The sequence below is a fragment of the Salvelinus fontinalis genome, chromosome 34, assembly GCF_029448725.1.
Source record: "Salvelinus fontinalis isolate EN_2023a chromosome 34, ASM2944872v1, whole genome shotgun sequence".
Lineage (NCBI taxonomy): Eukaryota > Metazoa > Chordata > Actinopteri > Salmoniformes > Salmonidae > Salvelinus > Salvelinus fontinalis.
In genome coordinates this window covers 12,386,673-12,401,104 of record NC_074698.1, presented here as the reverse complement: position 1 = coordinate 12,401,104, position 14,432 = coordinate 12,386,673, and positions in this window count along the sequence as shown.

The window sequence follows — 14,432 nt, the reverse complement described above, 5'->3', positions numbered from 1 at the left end:
AGATATGAAAATTGTTAAGATAAATGTGACAACATTAGCATTGAGGCAGAGAACTGAGGTCCCAGGCAACACTGACGCCAACTGTTGCTGTTTGCGTTTGGCTCTCTCCATCTCTTTAAAAGTGCATAACTCTTCTCCAGACCCCGCTGCACGACAATGGAAAGACAGACACACTCAGTCTGACACCACCTGCATAAACAGTGACCTTTTCACTGTGTTCCTGTTTATTCAATGACACATAAAAGCAAAACTACCAACAAAATATTCTAAAATCCCCCTTGGCATTTCAGGTTTATCTCTGAAAGGCAGAGGAGTTTGGATAGAGACAATTTTCTTTTCATTTTAATTCATTTATACAGGTTGAGACCAAATCAGATCTCATTTTAGAAGAGACCCAGGAGAATAAAACGGGAGGATGAGGTGGTGAGGGGTAGCCCTGGGTTACCGTGGTGATCTGATTCTCTGGAGGTGACCTTTCTATTGGTCAGCCTTCATGCTGTCCAGGACCCTGATGAGTTCACAGACAGAGCAAGGCTGACATTTCACTAGCAGAAGGACGTGTGGGAACGCAGGACAATACCAAAACTCAGACGATGAACTCAAAACACAAAGGACATGTCTCAATAGCTTTGCTTTGAGACTTCACGTAGACACAAATCAATCTAATTCAGCATGGAGGATAACACAGGCCGTATCTCCCACAGAGTATTGGTCTCTTAGAATAATTCATGTAAAGAAAGAAAAAAGCTTTTTTTTACTGTATGGTTACTCCCAGCTGGGCTTGAAATGGCACACTGTTCCCTATAAAAGTGCACCCCATAGAGCTCTGGTCCAAAGTAATGGACTTTATAGGCAATAGTGTGCCCTTTTTGATGTACCCCCTAACGGACAGTCCACTAAGAGAGGCTTTGTTTCATGACAAGGTCTAATTGTTCATCCATTTGAGTTGAGCGGAAGGACACGTACAGCTGTGATGAAACGGAGGAATCAATCCTGCGTGAAATGATTTTGGGATCTTAACAGTTGCCCATTTTAAATATGCATACACACACTCATACAGTAGAGCTACTGTTGAAGTCTGAAGTTTACATACACTTAGGTTGGAGTCATTAAAACTCGTTTTTCAACCACTCCACAAATGTCTTGTTAACAAACTATAGTTTTGGCAAATCGGTTAGGACATCTACTTTGTGCATGACACAAGCCATTTTTCCAACAATTGTTTACATACAGATTATTTCACTTATAATTCACTGTATCACAATTCCAGTGGGTCAGAAGTTTATATACACTAAGTTGACTGTCTTTAAACAGCTTGGAAAATTCCAGAAAATTATGTCATGGCTTTAGAAGCTTCTAATAGGCTAATTGACATAATTTGAGTCAATTGGAGGTGTACCTGTGGATGTATTTCAAGACCTACCTTCAAACTCAGTGCCTCTTTGCTTGGCATCATGGGAAAAGCAAAAGAAATCATCCAAGACCTCAGAAAAAAAATGTAGACCTCCACAAGTCTGCTTCATCCTTGGTAGCAATTTCCAAATGCCTGAAGGTACTACGTTCATCTGTACAAACAATAGTATGCAAGTATAAACACCATGGGACCACGCAGCCATCATACCGCTCAGGAAGGAGACACATTCTGTCTCCTAGATATGAACGTACTTGGTGTGAAAAGTGCAAATCAAGCCCAGAACAACAGCAAAGGACCTTGTGAAGATGCTGGAGGAAACAGATACAAAGGTATCTATATCCACAGTAAAACGAGTCCTATATCGACATAACCTGAAAGGCCGCTCAGCAAGGAAGAAGCCACTGCTCCAAAACCGCCATAAAAAAGCCAGACTACGGTTTTCTACTGCAAGATCATACTTTTTGAGAAATGTCCTCTGGTCTGATGAAACAAAAATAGAAGTGTTTGGCCATAATGACCATCGTTATGTTTGGAGGAAAAAGGAGGACGCTTGCAAGCCGAAGAACTCCATCCCAACCGTGAAGCATGGAGGTGGCAGTATCATGTTGTGGGGATGCTTTGCTGCAGGAGGGACTGGTGCACTTCACAAAATAGATGGCGTCATGAGGAAGGAAAATTATGTTGATATATTAAAGCAACATCTCAAGACATCAGTCAGGAAGTTAAAGCTTGGTTGCAAATGGGTCTTCCAATTGGACAATGACCCCAAGCATACTTCCAAAGTTGTGGCAAAATGGCTTAAGGACAACAAAGTCAAGGTTTTGGAGTGGCCATCACAAAGCCCTGACCTCAATCCTATAGAAAATGTGTGGGGAGAACGGAAAAGCGTGTGCGAGCAAGGAGGCCTACAAACCTGACTCAGTTACACCAGCTCTGTTAGGAGGAATGGGCCAAAATTCACCCAACTTATTGTGGGAAGCTTTTGGAAGGTTTGACCCAAGTTAAACAATTTAAAGGCAAGGCTACCAAATACTAATTGAGTGTATGTAAACTTCTGACCCATTGGGAATGTGATGAAAGAATTAAAAGCTGAAATATATCATTCTATCTACTATTATTATATGTCACATTCTTAAAATAAAGTGGTGATCCTAACTGACCTAAGACAGGGAATTTTTACTAGGATTAAATGTCAGGAATTGTGAAAAACTGAGTTTAAACATATTTGGCTAAGGTGTTGGTAACTTCCGACTTCAACTGTATATTAACACACACCACAGGAGGTTGGTGGCACCTTAATTGGGGAGGATGGGCTCATAGTAATGGCTGGAACAGAATAATGGAATGTTAATAAAACTTTCCATGTGTTTGATACCATTCCATTTACTCCATTCCATCTGTTATGAGCCGTCCTCCCCTCAACAGCCTCCTGTGACACATGTATTTCCAAAACCTTAAAATTATCATTTCTATCTAACATCCTCCTTAACAATCATATCCACCCAAAGGACATTCTAATATACATTATATCATTTCACCGTTATCAGGCTTTATTTCAACAAACTTCTGCTTCAATTAGAGGATTTTGGTCCATAACATGGCTCTGCCCATTGGAAGCCTCAGGCAAGGATTCAGTCAATTGCAGATAGTGACTTTCCAGAAATGTGTTTGATCTGCATAGCAACATGTCCTGGATGGAGGGAGATGGAGGCTTGATTTAGAAACTGCCAGTCCGTAGCGTTCAACTCATCAAAGTCACCCAGAGCACACAACCAGACTGACAATCTCTACAAGTGTCAACTCCCTCTACCCAGGACATGCTGCCGTGCAAATCAAACACTTCACACTTCTCAAAGTGGTATCCTGAAAAATCCACTATCTGCGATTGATTGGATCCTAGCGTTTATGCAATCCAGGAAGAGAAGTTTGAACCATGGAGTGGCATAGTAAGAGTTCATTGACTCAGAGCTTAGCCTAGCTGCCTATAAGTATGCATGTCTACTCTGCTCTGCATGCACTCGCTCTGATTGACTCATATAATAGTGGGAGACAGTGTGATGGAGAGGAGAGGGGCTGAGCTGAATGGGGAGAAGACAGAGAGAGAAACACTCTGGTCCCTGAGAGTTGTGAGAGCCCATTCCCACCCCACCACCATATTAATCATGCATCCGTCTTGTGGAGGGGTAGAATAAGAAAAAGTGTATTATACATATAAAGCTGCCGTGACATTCGTCTGCAGCCGTAACCGAGGCTGGAGCAGCAAAGATGCCCTGCTGTTAAATGAAGACTTACAGCACTGTATGCAAACGCCCACCGCTGCTTTATATACGGCCAATTAAACCATCAGTTATATCCTCCCTGCTATACTGAACCGACGGCAGGCAGCAGGAGGGAGGTACACATAAAGACAACACAGTTACTCTGCAGCCATATTCCTTCTCTTAAGAGGGTCCTACAGTATCTTAATCGCTCTGGATGAGCTCTCTCTCTCTCTCGGAAGGGGGGAGGGATTGTGGAGGTGGAGGTACAGAAGAGAGAGCAAGAGAGAGAGGGAGAGATGAAGAAAAGAAAGATGTCTCCTGAGAGACCCTCTGCTTTAACTGGTGTATTTAATAGCATTTTGGAGCAGCCATCGATCCTCCCAGCTCTATAGTCTAATTAGGCTAGGATTTGTGAAGGACAGTAAGCTGTAGCAATATTCTGGGGCACAGCCATGGATCATTTGGTTTTACACCTGTGATGTTCTGACATGGCACACTTCATTGAGACAGTGAAGATTTTACATAAAATGTAGCTGATGGGGGTGGGGCCACGTGGACTCCTGCTCCCCAAATCTCCCTCTGTATTTACACTGCTGTAGGTTAGTGGACAGGGCAGAGGGCTCGGCCGCATCGTGGAAGATCTCCCTCTGTATTTACACTGCTGTAGGTTAGTGGACAGGGCAGAGGGCTCGGCCGCATCGTGTAAGATCTCCCTCTGTATTTACACTGCTGTAGGTTAGTGGACAGGGCAGAGGGCTCGGCCGCATCGTGGAAGATATCCCTCTGTATTTACACTGCTGTAGGTTAGTGGACAGGGCAGAGGGCTCGGACGCACCATGGAAGGAAGCAGCTAGGGTCAGGGCTAATGTTAGGGTGGTTAGGGTTGAAAAAGAAGATGTGGCATGACCTGCCTCAAGATACGTCTGTATGACGGAAGCATGACAGATGGCGCAATATAAATGTGAAGGTTAGAGTTAGGGCTGAACCGGGGTGTGGACATGAAGCTAGGGTAGGGAGAGGGTTAGAGTTAGAGTTAGGGCTGAACCGGGGTGTGGACATGAAGCTGGGGTAGGGAGAGGGTTAGAGTTAGGGCTGAACCGGGGTGTGGACATGAAGCTAGGGTAGGGAGAAGGTTATAGTTAGAATTAGGGCTGAACCGGGGTGTGGACATGAAGCTAGGGTAGGGATAGAGTTAGATTTAGAGTTAGGGCTGAACCGGGGTGTGGACATGAAGCTAGGGTAGGGAGAGGGTTAGAGTTAGGGCTGAACCGGGGTGTGGACATGAAGCTAGGGTAGGGAGAGGGTTAGAGTTAGGGCTGAACCGGGGTGTGGACATGTAGCTAGGGTAAGGAGAGGGTTAGAGTTAGGGCTGAACCGGGGTGTGGACATAAAGCTAGGGTAGGGAGAGGGAAAGAGTTAGGGCTGAACCAGGGTGTAGACATGAAGCTAGGGTAGGGAGAGGGTTAGAGTTAGGGCTGAACCGGGGTGTGGACATGAAGCTAGGGTAGGGAGAGGGTTAGAGTTAGGGCTGAACCGGGGTGTGGACATGAAGCTAGGGTAGGGAGAGGGTTAGAGTTAGGGCTGAACCGGGGTGTGGACATGAAGCTAGGGTAGGGAGAGGGTTAGAGTTAGGGCTGAACCGGGGTGTGGACATGAAGCTAGGATAGGGAGAGGGTTAGAGTTAGGGTTGAACAATGGTGTGGACATTAAGCAAGGGTAGGGATAGGGTTAGAGTTAGAGTAAGGGCTGAACCGGGGTGTGGACATGAGGCTAGGGTAGGGAGAGGGTTAGAGTTAGGGCTGAACAGGGGTGTGGACATGAAGCAAGGGTATGGTTAGTGTTAGAGGTAGAGTTAGGGCTGAACCGGGGTGTGGACATGAAGCTAGGGTAGGGAGAGGGTTAGAGTTAGGGCTGAACCGGGGTGTGGACATGAAGCTAGGGTAGGGAGAGGGTTAGAGTTAGGGCTGAACCGGGGTGTCGACGTGTAGCTAGTGTAGGGATAGGGTTAGAGTTAGTGTTAGGGCTTAACCGGGGTGTGGACATGAGGCTAGGGTAGGGAGAGGGTTAGAGTTAGGGCTGAACCGGGGTGTGGACATGAGGCTAGGGTAGGGAGAGGGTTAGAGTTAGAGTTAGGGCTGAACGGGGTGTGGACATGAAGCTAGGGTAGGGAGAGGGTTAGAGTTAGAGTTAGGGCTGAACGGGGTGTGGACATGAAGCTAGGGTAGGGATAGGGTTAGAGTTAGAGTTAGGGCTGAACCGGGGTGTGGACATTAAGCTAGGGTAGGGAGAGGGTTAGAGTTAGGGCTGAACCGGGGTGTGGACATGAAGCTAGGGTAGGGATAGGGTTAGAGTTAGAGTTAGGGCTGAACCGGGGTGTGGACATTAAGCTAGGGTAGGGAGAGGGTTAGAGTTAGGGCTGAACCGGGGTGTGGACATGAAGCTAGGGTAGGGATAGGGTTAGAGTTAGGGCTGAACCAGGGTGTGGACATGAAGCTAGGGTAGGGAGAGGGTTAGAGTTAGGGCTGAACCAGGGTGTAGACATGAAGCTAGGGTAGGGAGAGGGTTAGAGTTAGGGCTGAACCGGGGTGTGGACATGAAGCTAGGGTAGGCATAGGGTTAGAGTTAGGGCTGAACCGGGGTGTGGACATGAAGCTAGGGTAGGGAGAGGGTTAGAGTTAGGGCTGAACCGGGGTGTGGACATGAGGCTAGGGTAGGGAGAGGGTTAGAGTTAGGGCTGAACCGGGGTGTGGATATGTAGCTAGGGTAGGGAGAGGGTTAGAGTTAGGGCTGAACCGGGGTGTGGACATGTAGCTAGGGTAGGGAGAAGGTTAGAGTTAGGGCTGAACCGGGGTGTGGACATAAAGCTAGGGTAGGGAGAGGGATAGAGTTAGGGCTGAACCGGGGTGTGGACATGAAGCTGGGGTAGGGAGAGGGTTAGAGTTAGGGCTGAACCGGGGTGTGGACATGAAGCTAGGGTAGGGAGAAGGTTATAGTTAGAATTAGGGCTGAACCGGGGTGTGGACATGAAGCTAGGGTAGGGATAGAGTTAGATTTAGAGTTAGGGCTGAACCGGGGTGTGGACATGAAGCTAGGGTAGGGAGAGGGTTAGAGTTAGGGCTGAACCGGGGTGTGGACATGAAGCTAGGGTAGGGAGAGGGTTAGAGTTAGGGCTGAACCGGGGTGTGGACATGTAGCTAGGGTAAGGAGAGGGTTAGAGTTAGGGCTGAACCGGGGTGTGGACATAAAGCTAGGGTAGGGAGAGGGAAAGAGTTAGGGCTGAACCAGGGTGTGGACATAAAGCTAGGGTAGGGAGAGGGTTAGAGTTAGGGCTGAACCAGGGTGTAGACATGAAGCTAGGGTAGGGAGAGGGTTAGAGTTAGGGCTGAACCGGGGTGTGGACATGAAGCTAGGGTAGGGAGAGGGTTAGAGTTAGGGCTGAACCGGGGTGTGGACATGAAGCTAGGGTAGGGAGAGGGTTAGAGTTAGGGCTGAACCGGGGTGTGGACATGAAGCTAGGGTAGGGAGAGGGTTAGAGTTAGGGCTGAACCGGGTGTGGACATGAAGCTAGGATAGGGAGAGGGTTAGAGTTAGGGTTGAACAAGGGTGTGGACATTAAGCAAGGGTAGGGATAGGGTTAGAGTTAGAGTAAGGGCTGAACCGGGGTGTGGACATGAGGCTAGGGTAGGGAGAGGGTTAGAGTTAGGGCTGAACAGGGGTGTGGACATGAAGCAAGGGTATGGTTAGTGTTAGAGGTAGAGTTAGGGCTGAACCGGGGTGTGGACATGAAGCTAGGGTAGGGAGAGGGTTAGAGTTAGGGCTGAACCGGGGTGTGGACATGAAGCTAGGGTAGGGAGAGGGTTAGAGTTAGGGCTGAACCGGGGTGTGGACATGAAGCTAGGGTAGGGAGAGGGTTAGAGTTAGGGCTGAACCGGGGTGTGGACATGAAGCTAGGGTAGGGAGAGGGTTAGAGTTAGGGCTGAACCGGGGTGTGGACATGAAGCTAGGGTAGGGAGAGGGTTAGAGTTAGGGCTGAACCGGGGTGTGGACATGAAGCTAGGATAGGGAGAGGGTTAGAGTTAGGGTTGAACAAGGGTGTGGACATTAAGCAAGGGTAGGGATAGGGTTAGAGTTAGAGTAAGGGCTGAACCGGGGTGTGGACATGAAGCTAGGGTAGGGAGAGGGTTAGAGTTAGGGCTGAACAGGGGTGTGGACATGAAGCAAGGGTATGGTTAGTGTTAGAGGTAGAGTTAGGGCTGAACCGGGGTGTGGACATGAAGCTAGGGTAGGGAGAGGGTTAGAGTTAGGGCTGAACCGGGGTGTGGACATGAAGCTAGGGTAGGGAGAGGGTTAGAGTTAGGGCTGAACCGGGGTGTCGACGTGTAGCTAGTGTAGGGATAGGGTTAGAGTTAGTGTTAGGGCTTAACCGGGGTGTGGACATGAGGCTAGGGTAGGGAGAGGGTTAGAGTTAGGGCTGAACCGGGGTGTGGACATGAAGCTAGGGTAGGGAGAGGGTTAGAGTTAGGGCTGAACCGGGGTGTGGACATGAAGCTAGGATAGGGAGAGGGTTAGAGTTAGGGTTGAACAAGGGTGTGGACATTAAGCAAGGGTAGGGATAGGGTTAGAGTTAGAGTAAGGGCTGAACCGGGGTGTGGACATGAGGCTAGGGTAGGGAGAGGGTTAGAGTTAGGGCTGAACAGGGGTGTGGACATGAAGCAAGGGTATGGTTAGTGTTAGAGGTAGAGTTAGGGCTGAACCGGGGTGTGGACATGAAGCTAGGGTAGGGAGAGGGTTAGAGTTAGGGCTGAACCGGGGTGTGGACATGAAGCTAGGGTAGGGAGAGGGTTAGAGTTAGGGCTGAACCGGGGTGTCGACGTGTAGCTAGTGTAGGGATAGGGTTAGAGTTAGTGTTAGGGCTTAACCGGGGTGTGGACATGAGGCTAGGGTAGGGAGAGGGTTAGAGTTAGGGCTGAACCGGGGTGTGGACATGAAGCTAGGGTAGGGAGAGGGTTAGAGTAAGGGCTGAACCGGGGTGTGGACATGAGGCTAGGGTAGGGAGAGGGTTAGAGTTAGAGTTAGGGCTGAACGGGGTGTGGACATGAAGCTAGGGTAGGGAGAGGGTTAGAGTTAGAGTTAGGGCTGAACGGGGTGTGGACATGAAGCTTGGGTAGGGAGAGGGTTAGCGTTAGGGCTGAACTGGTGTGTGGACATGAAGCTAGGGTAGGGATAGCGTTAGAGTTAGAGTTAGGGCTGAACCGGGGTGTGGACATTAAGCTAGGGTAGGGAGAGGGTTAGAGTTAGGGCTGAACCGGGGTGTGGACATGAAGCTAGGGTAGGGATAGGGTTAGAGTTAGGGCTGAACCAGGGTGTAGACATGAAGCTAGGGTAGGGAGAGGGTTAGAGTTAGGGCTGAACCAGGGTGTAGACATGAAGCTAGGGTAGGGAGAGGGTTAGAGTTAGGGGTGAACCGGGGTGTAGACATGAAGCTAGGGTAGGGATAGGGTTAGAGTTAGGGCTGAACCGGGGTGTGGACATGAAGCTAGGGTAGGGATAGGGTTAGAGTTAGGGCTGAACCGGGGTGTGGACATGAGGCTAGGGTAGGGAGAGGGTTAGAGTTAGGGCTGAACCGGGGTGTGGATATGTAGCTAGGGTAGGGAGAGGGTTAGAGTTAGGGCTGAACCGGGGTGTGGACATGTAGCTAGGGTAGGGAGAAGGTTAGAGTTAGGGCTGAACCGGGGTGTGGACATAAAGCTAGGGTAGGGAGAGGGATAGAGTTAGGGCTGAACCGGGGTGTGGACATAAAGCTAGGGTAGGGATAGGGTTAGAGTTAGGGCTGAACCGGGGTGTGGACATAAAGCTAGGGTAGGGAGAGGGTTAGAGTTAGGGCCGAACCGGGGTGTGGACATGAAGCTAGGGTAGGGAAAGGGTTAGAGTTATGGCTGAACAGGGGTGTGGAAAGGAAGCTAGGGTAGGGAGAGGGTTAGAGTTAGGGCTGAACCGGGGTGTGGACATGAAGCTAGGGTAGGGAGAGGGTTAGAGTTAGAGCTGAACCGGGGTGTGGACATGAAGCTAGGGTAGGGAGAGGGTTAGAGTTAGGGCTGAACCGGGGTGTGGACATGAAGCTAGGGTAGGGAGAGGGTTAGAGTTAGGGCTGAACCGGGGTGTGGACATGAAGCTAGGGTAGGGAGAGGGTTAGAGTTAGGGCTGAACCGGGGTGTGGACATTAAGCAAGGGTAGGGATAGTGTTAGAGTTAGAGTAAGGGCTGAACCGGGGTGTGGACATGAGGCTAGGGTAGGGAGAGGGTTAGAGTTAGGGCTGAACAGGGGTGTGGACATGAAGCAAGGGTATGGTTAGTGTTAGAGGTAGAGTTAGGGCTGAACCGGGGTGTGGACATGAAGCTAGGGTAGGGAGAGGGTTAGAGTTAGGGCTGAACCGGGGTGTGGACATGAAGCTAGGGTAGGGAGAGGGTTAGAGTTAGGGCTGAACCGGGGTGTCGACGTGTAGCTAGTGTAGGGATAGGGTTAGAGTTAGTGTTAGGGCTTAACCGGGGTGTGGACATGAGGCTAGGGTAGGGAGAGGGTTAGAGTTAGGGCTGAACCGGGGTGTGGACATGAAGCTAGGGTAGGGAGAGGGTTAGAGTAAGGGCTGAACCGGGGTGTGGACATGAGGCTAGGGTAGGGAGAGGGTTAGAGTTAGAGTTAGGGCTGAACGGGGTGTGGACATGAAGCTAGGGTAGGGAGAGGGTTAGAGTTAGAGTTAGGGCTGAACGGGGTGTGGACATGAAGCTAGGGTAGGGAGAGGGTTAGCGTTAGGGCTGAACTGGTGTGTGGACATGAAGCTAGGGTAGGGATAGGGTTAGAGTTAGAGTTAGGGCTGAACCGGGGTGTGGACATTAAGCTAGGGTAGGGAGAGGGTTAGAGTTAGGGCTGAACCGGGGTGTGGACATGAAGCTAGGGTAGGGAGAGGGTTAGAGTTAGGGTTGAACAAGGGTGTGGACATTAAGCAAGGGTAGGGATAGGGTTAGAGTTAGAGTAAGGGCTGAACCGGGGTGTGGACATGAGGCTAGGGTAGGGAGAGGGTTAGAGTTAGGGCTGAACAGGGGTGTGGACATGAAGCAAGGGTATGGTTAGTGTTAGAGGTAGAGTTAGGGCTGAACCGGGGTGTGGACATGAAGCTAGGGTAGGGAGAGGGTTAGAGTTAGGGCTGAACCGGGGTGTGGACATGAAGCTAGGGTAGGGAGAGGGTTAGAGTTAGGGCTGAACCGGGGTGTGGACATGAAGCTAGGATAGGGAGAGGGTTAGAGTTAGGGTTGAACAAGGGTGTGGACATTAAGCAAGGGTAGGGATAGGGTTAGAGTTAGAGTAAGGGCTGAACCGGGGTGTGGACATGAGGCTAGGGTAGGGAGAGGGTTAGAGTTAGGGCTGAACAGGGGTGTGGACATGAAGCAAGGGTATGGTTAGTGTTAGAGGTAGAGTTAGGGCTGAACCGGGGTGTGGACATGAAGCTAGGGTAGGGAGAGGGTTAGAGTTAGGGCTGAACCGGGGTGTGGACATGAAGCTAGGGTAGGGAGAGGGTTAGAGTTAGGGCTGAACCGGGGTGTCGACGTGTAGCTAGTGTAGGGATAGGGTTAGAGTTAGTGTTATGGCTTTACCGGGGTGTGGACATGAGGCTAGGGTAGGGAGAGGGTTAGAGTTAGGGCTGAACCGGGGTGTGGACATGAAGCTAGGGTAGGGAGAGGGTTAGAGTTAGGGCTGAACCGGGGTGTGGACATGAAGCTAGGATAGGGAGAGGGTTAGAGTTAGGGTTGAACAAGGGTGTGGACATTAAGCAAGGGTAGGGATAGGGTTAGAGTTAGAGTAAGGGCTGAACCGGGGTGTGGACATGAGGCTAGGGTAGGGAGAGGGTTAGAGTTAGGGCTGAACAGGGGTGTGGACATGAAGCAAGGGTATGGTTAGTGTTAGAGGTAGAGTTAGGGCTGAACCGGGGTGTGGACATGAAGCTAGGGTAGGGAGAGGGTTAGAGTTAGGGCTGAACCGGGGTGTGGACATGAAGCTAGGGTAGGGAGAGGGTTAGAGTTAGGGCTGAACCGGGGTGTCGACGTGTAGCTAGTGTAGGGATAGGGTTAGAGTTAGTGTTAGGGCTTAACCGGGGTGTGGACATGAGGCTAGGGTAGGGAGAGGGTTAGAGTTAGGGCTGAACCGGGGTGTGGACATGAAGCTAGGGTAGGGAGAGGGTTAGAGTAAGGGCTGAACCGGGGTGTGGACATGAGGCTAGGGTAGGGAGAGGGTTAGAGTTAGAGTTAGGGCTGAACGGGGTGTGGACATGAAGCTAGGGTAGGGAGAGGGTTAGAGTTAGAGTTAGGGCTGAACGGGGTGTGGACATGAAGCTTGGGTAGGGAGAGGGTTAGCGTTAGGGCTGAACTGGTGTGTGGACATGAAGCTAGGGTAGGGATAGGGTTAGAGTTAGAGTTAGGGCTGAACCGGGGTGTGGACATTAAGCTAGGGTAGGGAGAGGGTTAGAGTTAGGGCTGAACCGGGGTGTGGACATGAAGCTAGGGTAGGGATAGGGTTAGAGTTAGGGCTGAACCAGGGTGTAGACATGAAGCTAGGGTAGGGAGAGGGTTAGAGTTAGGGCTGAACCAGGGTGTAGACATGAAGCTAGGGTAGGGAGAGGGTTAGAGTTAGGGGTGAACCGGGGTGTAGACATGAAGCTAGGGTAGGGATAGGGTTAGAGTTAGGGCTGAACCGGGGTGTGGACATGAAGCTAGGGTAGGGATAGGGTTAGAGTTAGGGCTGAACCGGGGTGTGGACATGAGGCTAGGGTAGGGAGAGGGTTAGAGTTAGGGCTGAACCGGGGTGTGGATATGTAGCTAGGGTAGGGAGAGGGTTAGAGTTAGGGCTGAACCGGGGTGTGGACATGTAGCTAGGGTAGGGAGAAGGTTAGAGTTAGGGCTGAACCGGGGTGTGGACATAAAGCTAGGGTAGGGAGAGGGATAGAGTTAGGGCTGAACCGGGGTGTGGACATAAAGCTAGGGTAGGGATAGGGTTAGAGTTAGGGCTGAACCGGGGTGTGGACATAAAGCTAGGGTAGGGAGAGGGTTAGAGTTAGGGCCGAACCGGGGTGTGGACATGAAGCTAGGGTAGGGAAAGGGTTAGAGTTATGGCTGAACAGGGGTGTGGAAAGGAAGCTAGGGTAGGGAGAGGGTTAGAGTTAGGGCTGAACCGGGGTGTGGACATGAAGCTAGGGTAGGGAGAGGGTTAGAGTTAGGGCTGAACCGGGGTGTGGACATGAAGCTAGGGTAGGGAGAGGGTTAGAGTTAGGGCTGAACCGGGGTGTGGACATGAAGCTAGGGTAGGGAGAGGGTTAGAGTTAGGGCTGAACCGGGGTGTGGACATGAAGCTAGGGTAGGGAGAGGGTTAGAGTTAGGGCTGAACCGGGGTGTGGACATTAAGCAAGGGTAGGGATAGTGTTAGAGTTAGAGTAAGGGCTGAACCGGGGTGTGGACATGAGGCTAGGGTAGGGAGAGGGTTAGAGTTAGGGCTGAACAGGGGTGTGGACATGAAGCAAGGGTATGGTTAGTGTTAGAGGTAGAGTTAGGGCTGAACCGGGGTGTGGACATGAAGCTAGGGTAGGGAGAGGGTTAGAGTTAGGGCTGAACCGGGGTGTGGACATGAAGCTAGGGTAGGGAGAGGGTTAGAGTTAGGGCTGAACCGGGGTGTCGACGTGTAGCTAGTGTAGGGATAGGGTTAGAGTTAGTGTTAGGGCTTAACCGGGGTGTGGACATGAGGCTAGGGTAGGGAGAGGGTTAGAGTTAGGGCTGAACCGGGGTGTGGACATGAAGCTAGGGTAGGGAGAGGGTTAGAGTAAGGGCTGAACCGGGGTGTGGACATGAGGCTAGGGTAGGGAGAGGGTTAGAGTTAGAGTTAGGGCTGAACGGGGTGTGGACATGAAGCTAGGGTAGGGAGAGGGTTAGAGTTAGAGTTAGGGCTGAACGGGGTGTGGACATGAAGCTAGGGTAGGGAGAGGGTTAGCGTTAGGGCTGAACTGGTGTGTGGACATGAAGCTAGGGTAGGGATAGGGTTAGAGTTAGAGTTAGGGCTGAACCGGGGTGTGGACATTAAGCTAGGGTAGGGAGAGGGTTAGAGTTAGGGCTGAACCGGGGTGTGGACATGAAGCTAGGGTAGGGATAGGGTTAGAGTTAGGGCTGAACCAGGGTGTAGACATGAAGCTAGGGTAGGGAGAGGGTTAGAGTTAGGGCTGAACCGGGGTGTAGACATGAAGCTAGGGTAGGGATAGGGTTAGAGTTAGGGCTGAACCGGGGTGTAGACATGAAGCTAGGGTAGGGAGAGGGTTAGAGTTAGGGCTGAACCGGGGTGTGGACATGAGGCTAGGGTAGGGAGAGGGTTAGAGTTAGGGCTGAACCGGGGTGTGGATATGTAGCTAGGGTAGGGAGAGGGTTAGAGTTAGGGCTGAACCGGGGTGTGGACATGTAGCTAGGGTAGGGAGAAGGTTAGATTTAGGGCTGAACAGGGGTGTGGAAAGGAAGCTAGGGTAGGGAGAGGGTTCGAGTTAGGGCTGAACCGGGGTGTGGACATGAAGCTAGGGTAGGGAGAGGGTTAGAGTTAGGGCTGAACCGGGGTGTGGACATGAAGCTAGGGTAGGGAGAGGGTTAGAGTTAGGGCTGAACCGGGGTGTGGACATGAAGCTAGGGTAGGGAGAGGGTTAGAGTTAGGGCTGAACCGGGGTGTGGACATGAAGC